Genomic DNA, 18,180 nt, shown 5'->3' with positions numbered 1-18,180 from the left:
CGATTCGATTCATTCGATTCGATTTCGATTCGATTTTCGATTTCGATTCGATTTCGATTCGATTTCGATTCGATTTCGATTCGATTCGATTCGATTTCGATTCGATTTCGATTCGATTTCGATTCGATTTCGATTCGATTTCGATTCGATTTCGATTCGATTTCGATTCGATTTCGATTCGATTTCGATTCGATTTCGATTCGATTTCGATTCGATTTCGATTCGATTTCGATTCGATTTCGATTCGATTTCGATTCGATTTCGATTCGATTTCGATTCGATTTCGATTCGATTTCGATTCGATTTCGATTCGATTTCGATTCGATTTCGATTCGATTTCGATTCGATTTCGATTCGATTTCGATTCGATTTCGATTCGATTTCGATTCGATTTCGATCGATTTCGATTCGATTTCGTTCGATTTCGATTCGATTCGATTCGATTCGATTTCGATTCGATTTCGATTCGATTTCGATTCGATTTCGATTCGATTTCGATTCGATTCGATTTCGATTCGATTCGATTTCGATTTCGATTTCGATTCGATTTCGATTCGATTTCGATTCGATTTCGATTCGATTTCGATTCGATTTCGATTCGATTTCGATTCGATTTCGATTCGATTCGATTTCGATTCGATTTCGATTCGATTTCGATTCGATTTCGATTCGATTTCGATTCGAATTTCGATTCGATTTCGATTCGATTTCGATTCGATTTCGATTCGATTCGATTCGATTTCGATTCGATTTCGATTCGATTTCGATTCGATTTCGATTCGATTTCCGATTCGATTTCGATTCGATTTCGATTTCGATTCGATTCGATTTCGATTCGATTTCGATTCGATTTCGATTCGATTTCGATTCGGATTTCGATTCGATTTCGATTCGATTTCGATTCGATTTCGATTCGATTTCGATTCGATTTCGATTCGATTTCGATTCGATTTCGATTCGATTTCGATTCGATTTCGATTCGATTTTCGATTCGATTTCGATTCGATTTCGGATTCGATTTCGATCGATTTCGATTTCGATTCGATTTCGATTCGGATTTCGATTCGATTTCGATTCTTTCGATTCGATTTCGATTCGATTTCGATTCGATTTCGATTCGATTTCGATTCGATTTCGATTCGATTTTCGATTCGATTTCGATTCGATTTCGATTCGATTTCGATTCGATTTCGATTCGGATTCGATTCGATTTCGATTCGATTTCGATTCGATTTCGATTCGATTTCGATTCGATTTCGATTCGATTTCGATTCGATTTCGATTCGATTTCGATTCGATTTCGATTCGATTTCGATTCGATTTCGATTCGATTTCGATTCGATTTCCGATTCGATTCGATTCGATTTCGATCGATTTCGATTCGATTCGATTCGATTTCGATCGATTTCGATTCGATCGATTCGATTTCGATTCGATTTCGATTCGATTTCGATTCGATTTCGATTCGATTTCGATTCGATTTCGATCGATTTCGATTCGATTTTCGATTCGATTTCGATTCGATTTCGATTCGATTTCGATTCGATTTCGATTCGATTTCGATTCGATTTCGATTCGATTTCGATTCGATTTCGATTCGATTTCGATTCGATTTCGATTCGATTCGATTCGATTTCGATTCGATTTCGATTCGATTTCGATTCGATTTCGATTCGATTTCGATTCGATTTCGATTCGATTTCGATTCGATTTCGATTCGATTTCGATTCGATTTCGATTCGATTTCGATTCGATTTCGATTCGATTTCGATTCGATTTCGATTCGATTTCGATTCGATTCGATTCGATTCGATTTCGATTCGATTTCGATTTCGATTCGATTTCGATTCGATTTCGATTCGATTTCGATTCGATTTCGATTCGATTTCGATTCGATTTCGATTCGATTTCGATTCGATTTCGATTCGATTTCGATTCGATTTCGATTCGATTTCGATTCGATTTCGATTCGATTTCGATTCGATTTCGATTCGATTTCGATTCGATTTCGATTCGGATTTCGATTCGATTTCGATTCGATTCGATTTCGATTCGATTCGATTCGATTTCGATTTCGATTCGATTCGATTCGATTTCGATTCGATTCGATTCGATTTCGATTCGATTTTCGATTCGATTTCGATTCGATTTCGATTCGATTTCGATTCGATTCGACGATTTCGATTCGATTTCGATTCGATTTCGATTCATTCGATTTTCGATTCGATTTCGATTCGATTTCGATTCGATTTCGATTCGATTTCGATTCGATTTCGATTCGATTCGATTCGATTTCGATTCGATTTCGATTCGATTTCGATTCGATTTTCGATTCGATTTCGATTCGATTTCGATTCGATTTCGATTCGATTTCGATTCGATTTCGATTCGATTTCGATTCGATTTCGATTCGATTTCGATTCGATTTCGATTCGATTTCGATTCGATTTCGATTCGATTTCGATTCGATTTCGATTCGATTTCGATTCGATTTCGATTCGATTTCGATTCGATTCGATTCGATTCGATTCGATTTCGATTCGATTTCGATTCGATTTCGATTCGATTTCGATTCGATTTCGATTCGATTTCCGATTCGATTTCGATTCGATTTCGATTCGATTTCGATTCGATTTCGATTCGATTTTCGATTCGATTTTCGATTCGATTTCGATTTCGATTTCGATTCGATTTCGATTCGATTTCGATTCGATTTCGATCGATTTCGATCGATTCGATTCGATTTCGATTCGATTTCGATTCGATTTCGATTCGATTTCGATTCGATTCGATTCGAATTCGATTTCGATCATTCGATTCGATTCGATTTCGATTCGATTTCGATTCGATTTCGATTCGATTTTCGATTCGATTTCGATTCGATTTCGATTCGATTTCGATTCGATTTCGATTCGATTTCGATTCGATTTCGATTCGATTTCGATTCGATTTCGATTCGATTTCGATTCGATTTCGATTCGATTTCGATTCGATTTCGATTCGATTTCGATTCGATTTCGATTCGATTTCGATTCGATTTCGATTCGATTTCGATTCGATTTCGATTCGATTTTCGATTCGATTTCGATTCGATTCGATTTCATTGATTCGATTTCGATTCGATTTCGATTCGATTTCGATCGATTTCGATTCGATTTCGATTCGATTTCGATTCGATTTCGATTCGATTTCGATTCGATTTCGATTCGATTTCGATTCGATTTCGATTCGATTTCGATTCGATTTCGATTCGATTTCGATTCGATTTCGATTCGATTTCGATTCGATTTCGATTCGATTTCGATTCGATTTCGATTCGATTTCGATTCGATTTCGATTCGATTTCGATTCGATTTCGATTCGATTTCGATTCGATTTCGATTCGATTTCGATTCGATTTCATCGATTTCGATTCGATTTCGATTCGATTTCGATTCGATTTCGATTCGATTTCGATTCGATTTCGATTCGATTTCGATTCGATTTCGATTCGATTTCGATTCGATTTCGATTCGATTTCGATTCGATTTCGATTCGATTTCGATTCGATTTCGATTCGATTTCGATTCGATTTCGATTCGATTTCGATTCGATTTCGATTCGATTTCGATTCGATTTCGATTCGATTTCGATTCGATTTCGATTCGATTTCGATTCGATTTCGATTCGATTTCGATTCGATTTCGATTCGATTTCGATTCGATTTCGATTCGATTTCGATTCGATTTCGATTCGATTTCGATTCGATTTTCGATTCCGATTTCGATTCGATTTCGATTCGATTTCGATTCGATTTCGATTCGATTTCGATTCGATTTCGATTCGATTTCGATTCGATTTCGATTCGATTTCGATTCGATTTCGATTCGATTTCGATTCGATTTCGATTCGATTTCGATTCGATTTCGATTCGATTTCGATTCGATTTCGATTCGATTTCGATTCGATTTCGATTCGATTTCGATTCGATTTCGATTCGATTTCGATTCGATTTCGATTCGATTTCGATTCGATTTCGATTCGATTTCGATTCGATTTCGATTCGATTTCGATTCGATTTCGATTCGATTTCGATTCGATTTCGATTCGATTTCGATTCGATTTCGATTCGATTTCGATTCGATTTCGATTCGATTTCGATTTCGATTGATTCGATTCGATTTCGATTCGATTTCGATTCGATTTCGATTCGATTTCGATTCGATTTCGATTCGATTTCGATTCGATTTCGATTCGATTTCGATTCGATTTCGATTCGATTTCGATTCGATTTCGATTCGATTTCGATTCGATTTCGATTCGATTTCGGATTCGATTCGATTCGATTTCGATTCGATTTCGATTCGATTTCGATTCGATTTCGATTCGATTTCGATTCGATTTCGATTCGATTTCGATTCGATTTCGATTCGATTTCGATTCGATTTCGATTCGATTTCGATTCGATTTCGATTCGATTTCGATTCGATTTTCGATTCGATTCGATTCGATTTCGATTTCGATTTCGATTCGATTTCGATTCGATTTCGATTCGATTTCGATTCGATTTCGATTCGATTTCGATTCGATTTCGATTCGATTTCGATTCGATTTCGATTCGATTTCGATTCGATTTCGATTCGATTTCGATTCGATTTCGATTCGATTTCGATTCGATTTCGATTCGATTTCGATTCGATTTCGATTCGATTTCGATTCGATTTCGATTCGATTTCGATTCGATTTCGATTCGATTTCGATTCGATTTCGATTCGATTTCGATTCGATTTCGATTCGATTTCGATTCGATTTCGATTCGATTTCGATTCGATTTCGATTCGATTTCGATTCGATTTCGATTCGATTTCGATTCGATTTCGATTCGATTTCGATTCGATTTCGATTCGATTTCGATTCGATTTCGATTCGATTTCGATTCGATTTCGATTCGATTTCGATTCGATTTCGATTCGATTTCGATTCGATTTCGATTCGATTTCGATTCGATTTCGATTCGATTTCGATTTCGATTTCGATTCGATTTCGATTCGATTTCGATTCGATTTCGATTCGATTTCGATTCGATTTCGATTCGATTTTCGATTCGATTTCGATTCGATTTCGATTCGATTTTCGATTCGATTTCGATTCGATTTCGATTCGATTTCGATTCGATTTCGATTCGATTTCGATTCGATTTCGATTCGATTTTCGATTTCGATTTCGATTCGATTTCGATTCGATTTCGATTCGATTTCGATTTCGATTTCGATTTCGATTCGATTTCGATTCGATTTCGATTCGATTTCGATTCGATTTCGATTCGATTTCGATTCGATTTCGATTCGATTTCGATTCGATTTCGATTCGATTTCGATTCGATTTCGATTCGATTTCGATTCGATTTCGATTCGATTTCGATTCGATTTCGATTCGATTTCGATTCGATTTCGATTCGATTTCGATTCGATTTCGATTCGATTTCGATTCGATTTCGATTCGATTTCGATTCGATTTCGATTCGATTTCGATTCGATTCGATTTCGATTTCGATTCGATTTCGATTCGATTTCGATTCGATTTCGATTCGATTTCGATTCGATTTCGATTCGATTTCGATTCGATTTCGATTCGATTTCGATTCGATTTCGATTCGATTTCGATTCGATTTCGATTCGATTTCGATTCGATTTCGATTCGATTTCGATTCGATTTCGATTCGATTTCGATTCGATTCGATTTCGATTCGATTTCGATTCGATTTCGATTCGATTTCGATTCGATTCGATTTCGATTCGATTTCGATTCGATTTCGATTCGATTTCGATTCGATTTCGATTCGATTTCGATTCGATTTCGATTCGATTTCGATTCGATTTCGATTCGATTCGATTCGATTTCGATTCGATTTCGATTCGATTTCGATTCGATTTCGATTCGATTTCGATTCGATTTCGATTCGATTTCGATTCGATTTCGATTCGATTTCGATTCGATTTCGATTCGATTTCGATTCGATTTCGATTCGATTCGATTCGATTTCGATTCGATTTCGATTCGATTTCGATTCGATTTCGATTCGATTTCGATTCGATTTCGATTCGATTTCGATTCGATTTCGATTCGATTTCGATTCGATTTCGATTCGATTTCGATTCGATTTCGATTCGATTTCGATTCGATTTCGATTCGATTTCGATTCGATTTCGATTCGATTTCGATTCGATTTCGATTCGATTTCGATTCGATTTCGATTCGATTTCGATTCGATTTCGATTCGATTTCGATTCGATTTCGATTCGATTTCGATTCGATTTCGATTCGATTTCGATTCGATTTCGATTCGATTTCGATTCGATTTCGATTCGATTTCGATTCGATTTCGATTCGATTTCGATTCGATTTCGATTCGATTTCGATTCGATTTCGATTCGATTTCGATTCGATTTCGATTCGATTTCGATTCGATTTCGATTCGATTTCGATTCGATTTCGATTCGATTTCGATTCGATTTCGATTCGATTTCGATTCGATTTCGATTCGATTTCGATTCGATTTCGATTCGATTTCGATTCGATTTCGATTCGATTTCGATTCGATTTCGATTCGATTTCGATTCGATTTCGATTCGATTTCGATTCGATTTCGATTCGATTTCGATTCGATTTCGATTCGATTTCGATTCGATTTCGATTCGATTTCGATTCGATTTCGATTCGATTCGATTCGATTTCGATTCGATTTCGATTCGATTTCGATTCGATTTCGATTCGATTTCGATTCGATTTCGATTCGATTTTCGATTCGATTTCGATTCGATTTCGATTCGATTTCGATTCGATTTCGATTCGATTTCGATTCGATTTCGATTCGATTTCGATTCGATTTCGATTCGATTTCGATTCGATTTCGATTCGATTTCGATTCGATTTCGATTCGATTTCGATTCGATTTCGATTCGATTTCGATTCGATTTCGATTCGATTTCGATTCGATTTCGATTCGATTTCGATTCGATTTCGATTCGATTTCGATTCGATTTCGATTCGATTTCGATTCGATTTCGATTCGATTTCGATTCGATTTCGATTCGATTTCGATTCGATTTTCGATTCGATTTCGATTCGATTTCGATTCGATTTCGATTCGATTTCGATTCGATTTCGATTCGATTTCGATTCGATTTCGATTCGATTTCGATTCGATTTCGATTCGATTTCGATTCGATTTCGATTCGATTTCGATTCGATTTCGATTCGATTTCGATTCGATTTCGATTCGATTTCGATTCGATTTCGATTCGATTTCGATTTCGATTCGATTTCGATTCGATTTCGATTCGATTTCGATTCGATTTCGATTCGATTCGATTTCGATTCGATTTCGATTCGATTTCGATTCGATTTCGATTCGATTTCGATTCGATTTCGATTCGATTTCGATTCGATTTCGATTCGATTTCGATTTGATTTTGATTGAGATTGAGAATGAGATTGAGATTGAGATTGAGATTGAGATGGAGATTGAGATTGAGATTGAGATTGAGATTGGGGTTGAGATTAAGATTGAGATTGAGATTGAGATTAACATTTATCTCTGACTCTGAAAGTTGTATGTCCATGAAAAGCTTGTTATTCATTTATTAAACTTCTGATTCGGTTCCATCAAGACACTAGGGGCAAGAAACGTGAAACATTCAACAAATTTGTTCCACGAACTGCAGCTTGTGTAGGATGGAATCGCCCACCTACGATGCGTTGTCGTTGAATCTACAGCTCAACATCCACTGGTTGTTACTCAAGTAAAATTAAGATTGAATGCGAAGTTTCTTGTTTTCAATTTTCCCTCGCCCACGGAGAAAGACAATCACCCAGAATACACCCACGCTGGAATCTTCGAGTGCGGTTGTTGCCTCTTTTCTTTGTCAGAACAAATGTGACCGTTGTTCCACCTAACTGCGAGCAGTTCTAACTCAACATTTTATTAGGTGGGAGGGGACACGTGGCTCAAGACTAAGTAGTGTGGGAAAGCCACTCTCGATATCGAAGCTGTTCGGAACATTTTGAATTACAGAAAATGCTTCAAATTCAATTGAGTTTCGCACTTGACCATCGTGTTCACTTTAACCCGAACATGTTTGGGTAATCGAAAATCTACAAGTTCTGAAAACACCGTCAAGCTGGCACCAGCTGTGGCCCAACTTCTCTTTTCGACTCGACAAATGAAAGGAGTCAAAGTGGAAGAAAAGTGCATCCATCTCGAGGATAACATTCGACCAACTTTGTGTTTCCCGGGAAAGAAACGTTCTGCTAAAATCGAATGGGCAGCAACATTTACAAGCATTTACACAACGGAAACCCTTTTTGTTTTACCAAAAAGTAGCTTTTAACATATGACTGATATAATTAGCCATAAGCGATAGTTTGTTCATTTTTATCAATTAAAAAGCCGGTATATTGATAAAAAAAAAAACGCAACGATAGACTAAAAACCATCAATAATAATAAAAAAACAATTGATATTCCTTAAAAAATAGCAAATAAGAAACACAAAATTTAAATTTACAAAAATAAATCTAAAATAAGCACCAAATGCTTATTCGTATTCCCAGAACATGATAATCCTTTCCCCAAAATTAAACCACCAAACTCCGGGATGATGTATCTTTTAATTTCTGCGCACGAACTTTTCCGGCCAACTGTACAGGGAGGAAAACTTTCCACAATGAACCCGGTCCGGTTTCCATTCGATTTGGCTTCCGCAGCGTTCGAGCGGAAGTAATGTTGCCTCTCAGGATGGCACCAAGACCAGGATCCATTCGCAGCGGAAGGAATCAGCTTGCACATTTTCGTCGTTTGTTCGTTTGTTGAAGCGAAACCCGGCTAGCGTGAGGTGGGGCAAAAGTTTCTTTTCAATATTTTGACACAAGATTGTTCAGCAAAATTTTAGCCAATATGTTAAATATCCACTGTGCAGTATTAATTCCTTTCCGACTGTAATGTTGTCCTGGAAATATTGATCATTCCAATAAGGGCGAACTTTTGCCCCGCCGTGCTCTACGGTTGTGCATCTGGTGCAACTGGAGCATCCAACCTGCTACAACTCGGTGAGAAAGTGGGAAAGTTTTTCCTAGCACTACAGAACTAGCAAATGGGGCAACGAGAAGTAATGGTGACCTATTCTTTGTTTTGTAACAATGTTCTTGTCACTGCTTTGGGTGAAATCGATGCCCTTCGGGCGGACTTTCTTGGGTGTCGGAAGGCTTCTTTTTACTGTTTAAAAGAAGTTGTGGTTCAAAAGAAAGCAATTCATCAATAGGGTCCTAAAGGCCTGTCCCAATTTTAGTGCCAAACGCTTAAATTTAGGCTAAAAACACATGTTTACTCAATTTTTTAATGTTTTCCTTTTGTTTAAGTTCAAAAAACATTTTTTTAGTTTTTGCCACACTTCTTAGCTTAAACTCAAATTTTGGGTGTATTTTGCCTTCCGTGTCCCTTCCGAAATGTCAGATAGGAACAACCCCAGTGTTAAAACTAAATGCCCTGTGGTGTTTTTGTCGATCAAGCGAACGTCAAACATGATCAAAAATGTCAATGTTCATTTATGGACCCAATTTTTAAATTAAAGTTTAAATATGATGTAGCCGTTATTTGAGCGGGAAAAATTGCTAAAATAGTTGCAGTAACATGCTCTTTCGTGTCATTAAATAAAAACAAGATTTCATTAACCATTTTAGGGCCCAATTGCTCTTTTACGTTATAAATGATTCATGACTTACTTGAACGCACGATTAAAGAGTTGAACCAGTTATTAACAGTTGCCGAATAGTTTTCATGTATAATTAAGTTTGTTGCGATTTCTGTAGTTACCTGAAAATAAAAAAGAAAAGTTTTGTTAGAATGAAAACGAAAACAAATAGTTGAAAGGCGTATCCCCAAACCGTTAAACTGCAATCAGCACTCTCTAATGGTATCAACGTACGGTACCGACGCCTATCTCGGCTTTGAGTGAAAAAAGGCAACGACATGGCAGTAATATTGTAGCTAGGTAGTCAACAAATCAATGATCTTATGGACAGAAGTGAAAGTAGCAGAAGAAATGTCCACGAAATTCATTCATTTCATTTATTAAGGGAGTCGATGCCGGTTATGGACCCTTTGCGTATTATGGACCCCCTACAGAAAAATATATAATTAACACTCAAAGCAACTTTATTCCTATGAAAATCCACCGGGAGAACTTCGATTACATTGTTAGTCAGCAGTTTCAGGCAAAACATTTGGTTTGAGACGCATAAATATAGATATTTGTACAGTTTTGTAAATTAAACCACACAAGAGGGTCCATAATACGCATTTCCAGGTGGGTCCATAATAGGCTCGTCGGCAGCGAGCTGGATTACATGGGAATCAAATGGAGGGTCCATAATACGCAACGTCAAATTTGTAAACAATCCTATTATGGACCCCGGGAGGGTCCATAATAGGCATTCGGATAACAGTTTTTCAAATGCATATTTCGCTGGAATTATCGAATGATTTTGTATGTTTCATAGACGTACTATGAAGTAAAGACATTGAATTTGCTGTTATACTCCACAAAACGTATATGCGTCTGAGATATCATTGCGGAAAAGCGTCTAGAATGAATTTCAGCTACTAAGGGGTCCATTACTAGCATTGAAACCCTAGTTAACATCTAAACAGATCACACTGAATCAACAATTTCACGCCGCAATACTCGGTTCGTGGCCGCATCTCTCCATCCTCGGTTCTGCCACACGCTTGCCAAATCGATGCCCATTTGATCCACTCATCTAGCTCACTGCGCCCCACGCTTGCTTGTACCAGGGTTGCTGTCCGGTATTCTTACAACATGCCCTGCCTATCGTATCCTTCCAGCTTTGGCTACTTTCCGAATACTGGGTTCGCCGTAGAGTTGGGCGATCTCGTGGTTCATTCTTCGCCGCCGCACACCGCCTAAGATCGTTCTAAGCACCCGACGTTCGAAGACTCCAAGTGCTTGCAGGTCCACCTCGAGCATCGTCCACGTTCCATGCCCATAGAGGATTATGAGCGTTTTGTACATAATACATTTGGTGCAGGTGTGAATCTTTTTTGTCCGCAGCTTCTTATGGAGGCCATAGTAGGCCCGACTTCCACTGATGATGCGCCTCCGTATTTCACGGCAAACGTTATTGTCAGCCGTCAGCAAGGATCCAAGGTAGACAAACTCGTTGACCACCTCGAACGTATCCCTGTCTATCGTGACACTGCTACCTAGTCAAGCCCTGTCGTGCTCGGCCTCACCAGCTGGCATGTATTTTGTCTTGGTCGCATTCACCATCAGTCCAACTTTCCCTGCCTCGCGTTTCAGGTGGATGTACAGGTCTACCACCTTTTTAAATATTCGGCCGACAATGTACATATCATCCGCAAAGCAAACAAATTGATTGGATCTTGTAAAAATCGTACCCCGGCTGTTAAGCCCGGCTCTCCGCTCAACACCTTATAGCTCAACACTCCTCCGGTAGCTGTTCTGTGTCCCAGATTTTGACTATCAGCACATCTTTATGAGTTCCACTCCGATACCATCCTTCCCAGCTGCCTTGTTATTCTTGACCTGTTGAACGGCATCCTTAACTTCCCTCAAAGTGGGAGCTGGTTGGTTGCTATTGTCCAACATTCCGACGTAGTCATTTCTTCCGCTGCCTTGAATCTCCGTACCTGTGCTCTCAACGCCATTCAGTTGCTCGATGTAATGCTGCTTCCACCTTTCGATCACCTCGCGTCAGTCCGACAAAATGCTCCCATCTTTATCCCAGCACATTTCGGTTCGCAGCACGAAGCCTCTGCGGGATACGTTGAGTTTTCAATAGAACCTTCGTATTTCTTGAGTGTGGTGCAACAGCTCCATTCCTTCGCATTCCGTCTCCGCCAGGCGGCGCTTTTTTCTCCTGTAACAGACTGGTCTGATGCTTTCGCTTCTGTATATAACGTTCCACGTTCTGTCGAGTACTTTGCTGCAGAATTACTGCCCGCGCTCCGTTCTTCTCCTCCAGAATCATTATAAACTCCTCGTCGAACCAATCGTTCCGTCGACTCCGTTCAAGAACCCAACAATGTTCTCGCCTGCGACTTTGATGGATGCTTTTATTGCACTCCAGCAGTCCTCGAGAGGGCTTTCGGCGAGCGAATCCTATTCCAGCAACATTTGTTCGAGATGCTGGGCGTATGCTGTAGGGATATCCGGCTGCTTCAGTCGCTCAAGGTCATACCGAGGTGGGCGTCGGTACCGTAGGTTGTTAACGACGGAGAGTTTTGGGCGCAGCTTAACCATTACCAGGTAGTGATCGGAGTCGATGTTAGCGAAAATTATCGAGCACGATTTTTTTTCTTCTTATTATGGATGGAGACGACTCATGGAAGTCGGTAGCAAATGGTTATGAGGAAACGGCCATCAATATCGAGCTAACGGATCCGAAAGATGCATCATCCCTTTCGAAGATTTCTAGATTCTAGAAAGCAATCATCAACGACGCATCTGGGAACGTTGTTGGGGTTGTAGAACGAAGTTGTAGTAACGTTTAGTTGGGCGAGAAGTGTAAGCTGTGCATCTGCACTTTTATTATGCTCTTGACGTTTTCCCGCTTTGTGCCCGGCGTCAGAGGTTGTCACCAGAACCGGATGAGGAGACGTCCACACTGATGGTGCCCCGACCACCAGCGGCTATTGCAGGGGAGGCTTCCTCGAGTGTTGAGGTCGGTCAAACGATTCCTGTTGGGTGGTTTACTTCCTGTTCATTGGCGCCCCTACGGCCCAATGCCAGGTACTGCTCGCTACCTCTCGTTTCGCTGCACTTCCCGCCAGTTTCTCTGCAAAATAGACGTTATCTCCACCAACACGGTTCCGGACCTTTACAGCTCACTGGGTGTCCAAAGTCCATGCCCTTGAAGCATTGCATCGGAGCCCTATCTGCTCGAATGACGAGTCTCAATGGGCATATCGACCAGCCAATTCTCATCTTGCCTTTTTCTACCAGTTGTCCGTCGTGTCAACTAATAGCCGACGGTGTGCCGTCGTACGACTTCCTCAGATGGATTGCCATGGCCTCCTCTCCAAGACGGCATTGCTTACGCAGCTCCTTATTCACCTTTCCCACGGTTGTTATCTCGTCCAGATATCTGCACTGAACAACTGCTTCCTGAGTAAGTGCTCTTACGACCGCCTCGTTGGCCAAATATTTCGCGACTAGCTCCTGATAGGCCGAGCTCTTGATTGCTGGGTCGCTCTTCAGCTCAAACAGCATCTCTCCTTTCCGGGTGTGCCACGTTCTAACCACGTTTTTTCCGAGGTCCTTCAAGTTCGGATCGTCCTCAACTTTCCGAAGGATATCTGCGAACGTTGTTTAGTCGTTTGCTTTAACAAGTATGGCATCTCTTTTTGACCATTCACGCTACCGGCGTCTCTTCGCTTTCTTTGTCTCGTCCATTTTCTACTCCGCCTTCTCTTTCTGTTTGTTTTGTCATATTTGTCTTCCATCATCGTTCCCGTCCTTTTCCGGCACAACTTTTCCTTGCTCGTTGTGCTGCCTTTTTGAAGACTTCGTCTTCTCCTGGTGGCTCTCTGTCTTGCTTCTTCGTAGGTTTGTCACCTCATACCTTTGGGGTCCTAAGCTTGTCAGCCGCTGCTAGATCCGTAACCTTTCTAAGTGACTTTTCGGCATGCTCTGCTCTCATCCTCAGCGCTTTCTGCTCATTCAAGGCCGTGTTGACAGAGGATTTGATGCTCGCCAGCTTGCTCTTGATCGCGGAATGCACATTATGCCGGTCTTTGACGAACTGGATGAGTTCATCGACCTTATTCTTCACCTCCGTCAACCTCGAGTTTTCAGGAAGTTGCCCTCCTCGAACAGCGTAGTTGCTCGATTTTGGTGTGTATACTGGACTCCGAATCCCTAATTCTCCTTGTTGTCCTTGTGTCTCATATTACTTAGAGCTACTTCAATGCGTCGGTAGATTCTCCGACAAACTCTCTACAAAATGCTTTTGGATGGAGAACTAACTACTTTTTCCAAAACTCCTAAAAAAACTGGTCATTCGCATAACGAAAATCTTTATTTTTATGAACGAATTGTGTGTTGGTATCCTTTACTATTTTAATATAACATCACCAATATTCCACCATTTTCGGACACCAGATTGCTCTAAGGGTTTATCCTTTATGGCCAAATTTGCCGATACACCATCTTTTTACTCCCAGAATAAAGTAAAGTAAAAAGCATGTTAAAAGTTTATTTAGATCAATAAAGAATCTATATTTGTATATATGACAGCTAAATTGAAAGTTTTAACCACGTTCTCAACTATAAATTTTATTCTTTATGGACGTTTTATTGAACTACCTCATACTTTTAAAATTATTTCCGCATATTCATCGATCTACAGCAAATTGTAGGCTTTTTTCTCCAAATATTTTGATCGTAAATCTCAGTATAACATATTATGAAAATAAGAAATGGAAAATAAATTCAATTTCATCACAGCAGTGTTGCCAATTTTGATGATTGTCATTGTGCTTTGAGAGGTCTTCTGAAAGTAAAACATTTGTTATTCTGTTGTCTTTTGAATGTGAGGTGGAGACTAAATAAGCAACTCTATGAAGGCATAGGTTATTTTCATATGAATACTATATTTGTACTTCCGTCAGAACAAACTTTGAAGCTCATATCAGTTACCTTTTAATTTAAAATATTTTTTTTCATGCAAATTGGTAAAAAAATGATTTTACAATATGTGGTAAATTGTTGCTCCAAAAATTACTCGATATTTTACAGCGGGCTTTTGATTGATGATGCTTTCGAAGAACAAGCCTATTTTGAAATAAAAAATATAGATCGTTGAATTTTCCAGAAAGTTTCTAATAATCATTGATTTTGATAACCTGAAAAAAATCGACCGTTCTAAACGTTTTTTATTATCACAATATTGTACAACATTAGCCGAACGATGTACAAAAAAAAAACCGATTGCGATTTCATTGATAAATCAAAAAGATATTGCATGTGCAAGGTGTGCACTTTATACAATAAACAGTCCTTGGAAATTTATTCAGATATTTGCCCAAATGTTCAGATATTGCACATAAAATTTATATAGGAGTTCATTTAGTGATTTTTTTTTAAATAAATTTCTTCAACATATTTTAGGATACATCAAGAATTCAACCTGAATTTTCCAAAGGAAAACCCCAGAAATGGAATTACTTCAAAAATTTTGCTAGAAACCATCTGAATTCCTTCGATAATTCTTCGATACATTTTTTAAGAAAATCCTTACTTTTCCAAGACTCCACGCCAAAACGTCCTCTAAAATTCAATCAATATCCAATCCAATTTTCTCTAGAAAATTCTAGGGATTACCTTGATATAAGATTTCAACTAGGGATTTCTCTGGAGATGCCTTCAGCAATTGATCCAGAGATTCCTTGTACAATTTTTACAGAAATTCTTCCAGTAATTCTTAGAGATTTTCTCAAGTAAGGCTTAAGTGAGTTTTTTTCCGGATTTTTTTCAGGAATGTCTCCAGGGGAATGCCAAGAATTTTTTTTCCTTAAGATGAATCCATGAGGTATTTCTAATGAAAATCCTAGAGTAACCTTTGATAAAACGTGGGTAAGATTTATAGTTATCCTCTTATGGAAGTTTATAAGATTTCCTAGATAATAAGCTAAGATAATGAAAAAAAAATCAATCGAATCTCGGGATAGTATTCCATAGTATTTTCTTAAGAAATTTCTCTTAAGAAATGTGTAGGAATGATCGGAAAAACTATTGTAAAATTTATGTAGTATAACCTGGTGAAAAAACTTAAACAAACTTTTGAAGATTGCATGGGAATTTTTTAAGATACTTTTCAGAAATGTTTAGTAAAACTGCAGGAGTCATACTTGTGTGAAATGCTGGAAAAACTCTTTGGAAAAAATAGATTTGTCTGAAGAATTTTGGATTTCTGAGAAGAAACATGGATGAGTTCTTGAAGGAATCCACATAAATATTAGGAGGAATTCTTGCATGGTTATTTGTAACAAATTCTTAAGCCTTTTTTCAAACACTCTGGAATAAACCTTTGTGTATTTCCTCGGAAGAAATTATGTAGATGTCTTTTGAAGATCTCCAAGAGTAACGACTGCAGAATTTGTTTGAAGGATTAGTGAAAAATATTTGGAGGAAATTCTAGGATAGTTTTGGAAAACAAATCAAACCAATACCTGAGGAAATTACTGGAAGTTGTAACTTTGAAGTTTTCAAGGATTTTTAGAGCGAATTTTGGAGAAATATTTCCAAGCACCTTTTGAAAAATCGCTGGAAGAGTTTATGGGAGAACTTGTGACGAAATCTTTAGATGAATTTCTGTAGAGATTGTTCAATTCTCAAAATGTTAAACCCGAGACGCTCGCTGGGGACGAGACCTTATAGGCCTAGCCACCAGGGGTTCCCAAACTCTTTTTTTTACAGGGTCGGCTCTCAGCGCTGATCAGAAGTCCAAACACTTTTGATTTCAGTTCTCTTTATTTCACTTCCTTGTATGAGTGTGTGGGTGTGGATGTGTAAAGGGGGCCGGCCGGCAGGGGAGGATCTTCCTGGTAGATTCCGCGGGGCGAACACTGCTATGGGGTCACTCGTTGTCGCAGGCTGGATGATTTGGCTCGGGGCTGTGGCTAACGGGTGGACAACCCAATCACGGTTTTCCACGTGGGTGATGGCACTGGGGTTTTGGGGTATGCTGGCTACAAACGGCTTAAACCACGGGCTTCTCAAGCGGGTGTATCCTTGGCAGGAGGGTATGGCGACCATAAACGGCCCTAGCCGATACTAAATGGGTCCTAAAGGGATTTTGGGGAGGTTTTGGGGTACACAGATGCCACTTAATTTTTCGCAGGTTAGATTATCTGACTCTCACGGGTTCCCGGGCGTGGTTTCAAAACTCTTCCACTAAACACCATATATAGTACTACTATATTATAACTTTATAGTTTAGCACTAGTCACTGGGACACTTTTTCTAATCTTTGATCCTGACTTCTCGATCGCTTCAAGTCTCAAGTGGAAAAGACTGACTTGATCCAATTTTCCTCGTGGCATACCCAAATCCTTACCTCCCCTTCTCATTTCCCAGACTCCATTCCCCCTCAATTGCCCCTCCATTCAAATCTTCCAATAATTTATTTTTAACAAACCAAGCTGTGCAAATTTTCATTTTCCTAATTTCATATTATCACAAAATAGGTACCGTAATCCGGGAGAAAATTGACCACTGGGGCGAATTTGATCAGGTCGGTACCAAAAAACATTTCCTCCTAAGGATGCTGTAGGTTTCATTGGCACCACAGACATTTCATATTTTCTAGTTTATGGATGTCTAATGATGATTTTGAACTATTCCATTTCTATTACGGTCAGTTTTGAATAGAAATATTCACACTTATTGAAGGTATAATCACTATTGTTGAAAATGTCGGTACTAAACATTCCACTGGTGCTAAGCCTACATGTAAACTTTGAGTATAGAAAATGTCGTATAGGCTCAAGTATGAACTACTGAACTAATTTTGGATATCATACAGCATACAAAGTATAGTTTTTTGCTCATAAAACCGTTGATTCCCAAATAATGTGCTTATTTCAAGGGAAATTGCCTACATTTAGGCGTTTTAGGCAGATTTTCAAAGTTCCATTTTGCAATAAAATGATCAAATACTCGAGTTGTAAGAATTTTTACATGATTTTCAATTCCAGGAGACCCAAATTTAGTAGACAGGGATTTTTTTATACTATAATATGATTTATTATATAGTGATCAATTTCGCCTCAGAGTGCCATTTTAATTTTTAAAACTAGTTTTATAATATGTTAAGTTTTATTTAATGAAAATTCGATTACATAAACTGATAAAGATCAATGGAGTACTATTTTTTTTTCGAAATTCATTTGACAATATTTGAATTCCGTAGGATACACAACAACAAAAAGTGGCAAAAAAGTGATCAATTTGTCCCCGGATTACTGTATCAAAAAAAAAAAAAAAAAAATAGTTTATAAGCAGCTAATTCTGTCAGCTTACAGTCTTCATCAGATGTTCATAGTTACCTATATAATAGTAAGTAGAAAAAAAAATCAAATTGTTACAACTTATTCTGGTAT

General features: G+C 38.6%; 1 protein-coding gene across 1 annotated transcript in view; it reads right to left on the bottom strand.

Annotated features, from left to right (window-relative positions):
* LOC110676555 overlaps window positions 1–18,180 on the bottom strand; it is a 461,002-nt gene that overhangs the window by 173,324 nt on the left and 269,498 nt on the right. The gene's annotated exons all lie outside the window — the stretch shown is intronic.

The sequence above is a fragment of the Aedes aegypti genome, chromosome 2 (genome assembly GCF_002204515.2).
Source record: "Aedes aegypti strain LVP_AGWG chromosome 2, AaegL5.0 Primary Assembly, whole genome shotgun sequence".
Classification (NCBI taxonomy): Eukaryota; Metazoa; Arthropoda; class Insecta; order Diptera; family Culicidae; genus Aedes; species Aedes aegypti.
The sequence above is the reverse complement of the archived record's forward strand: the minus strand, read 5'-3'. Positions and strand labels throughout refer to the sequence as shown.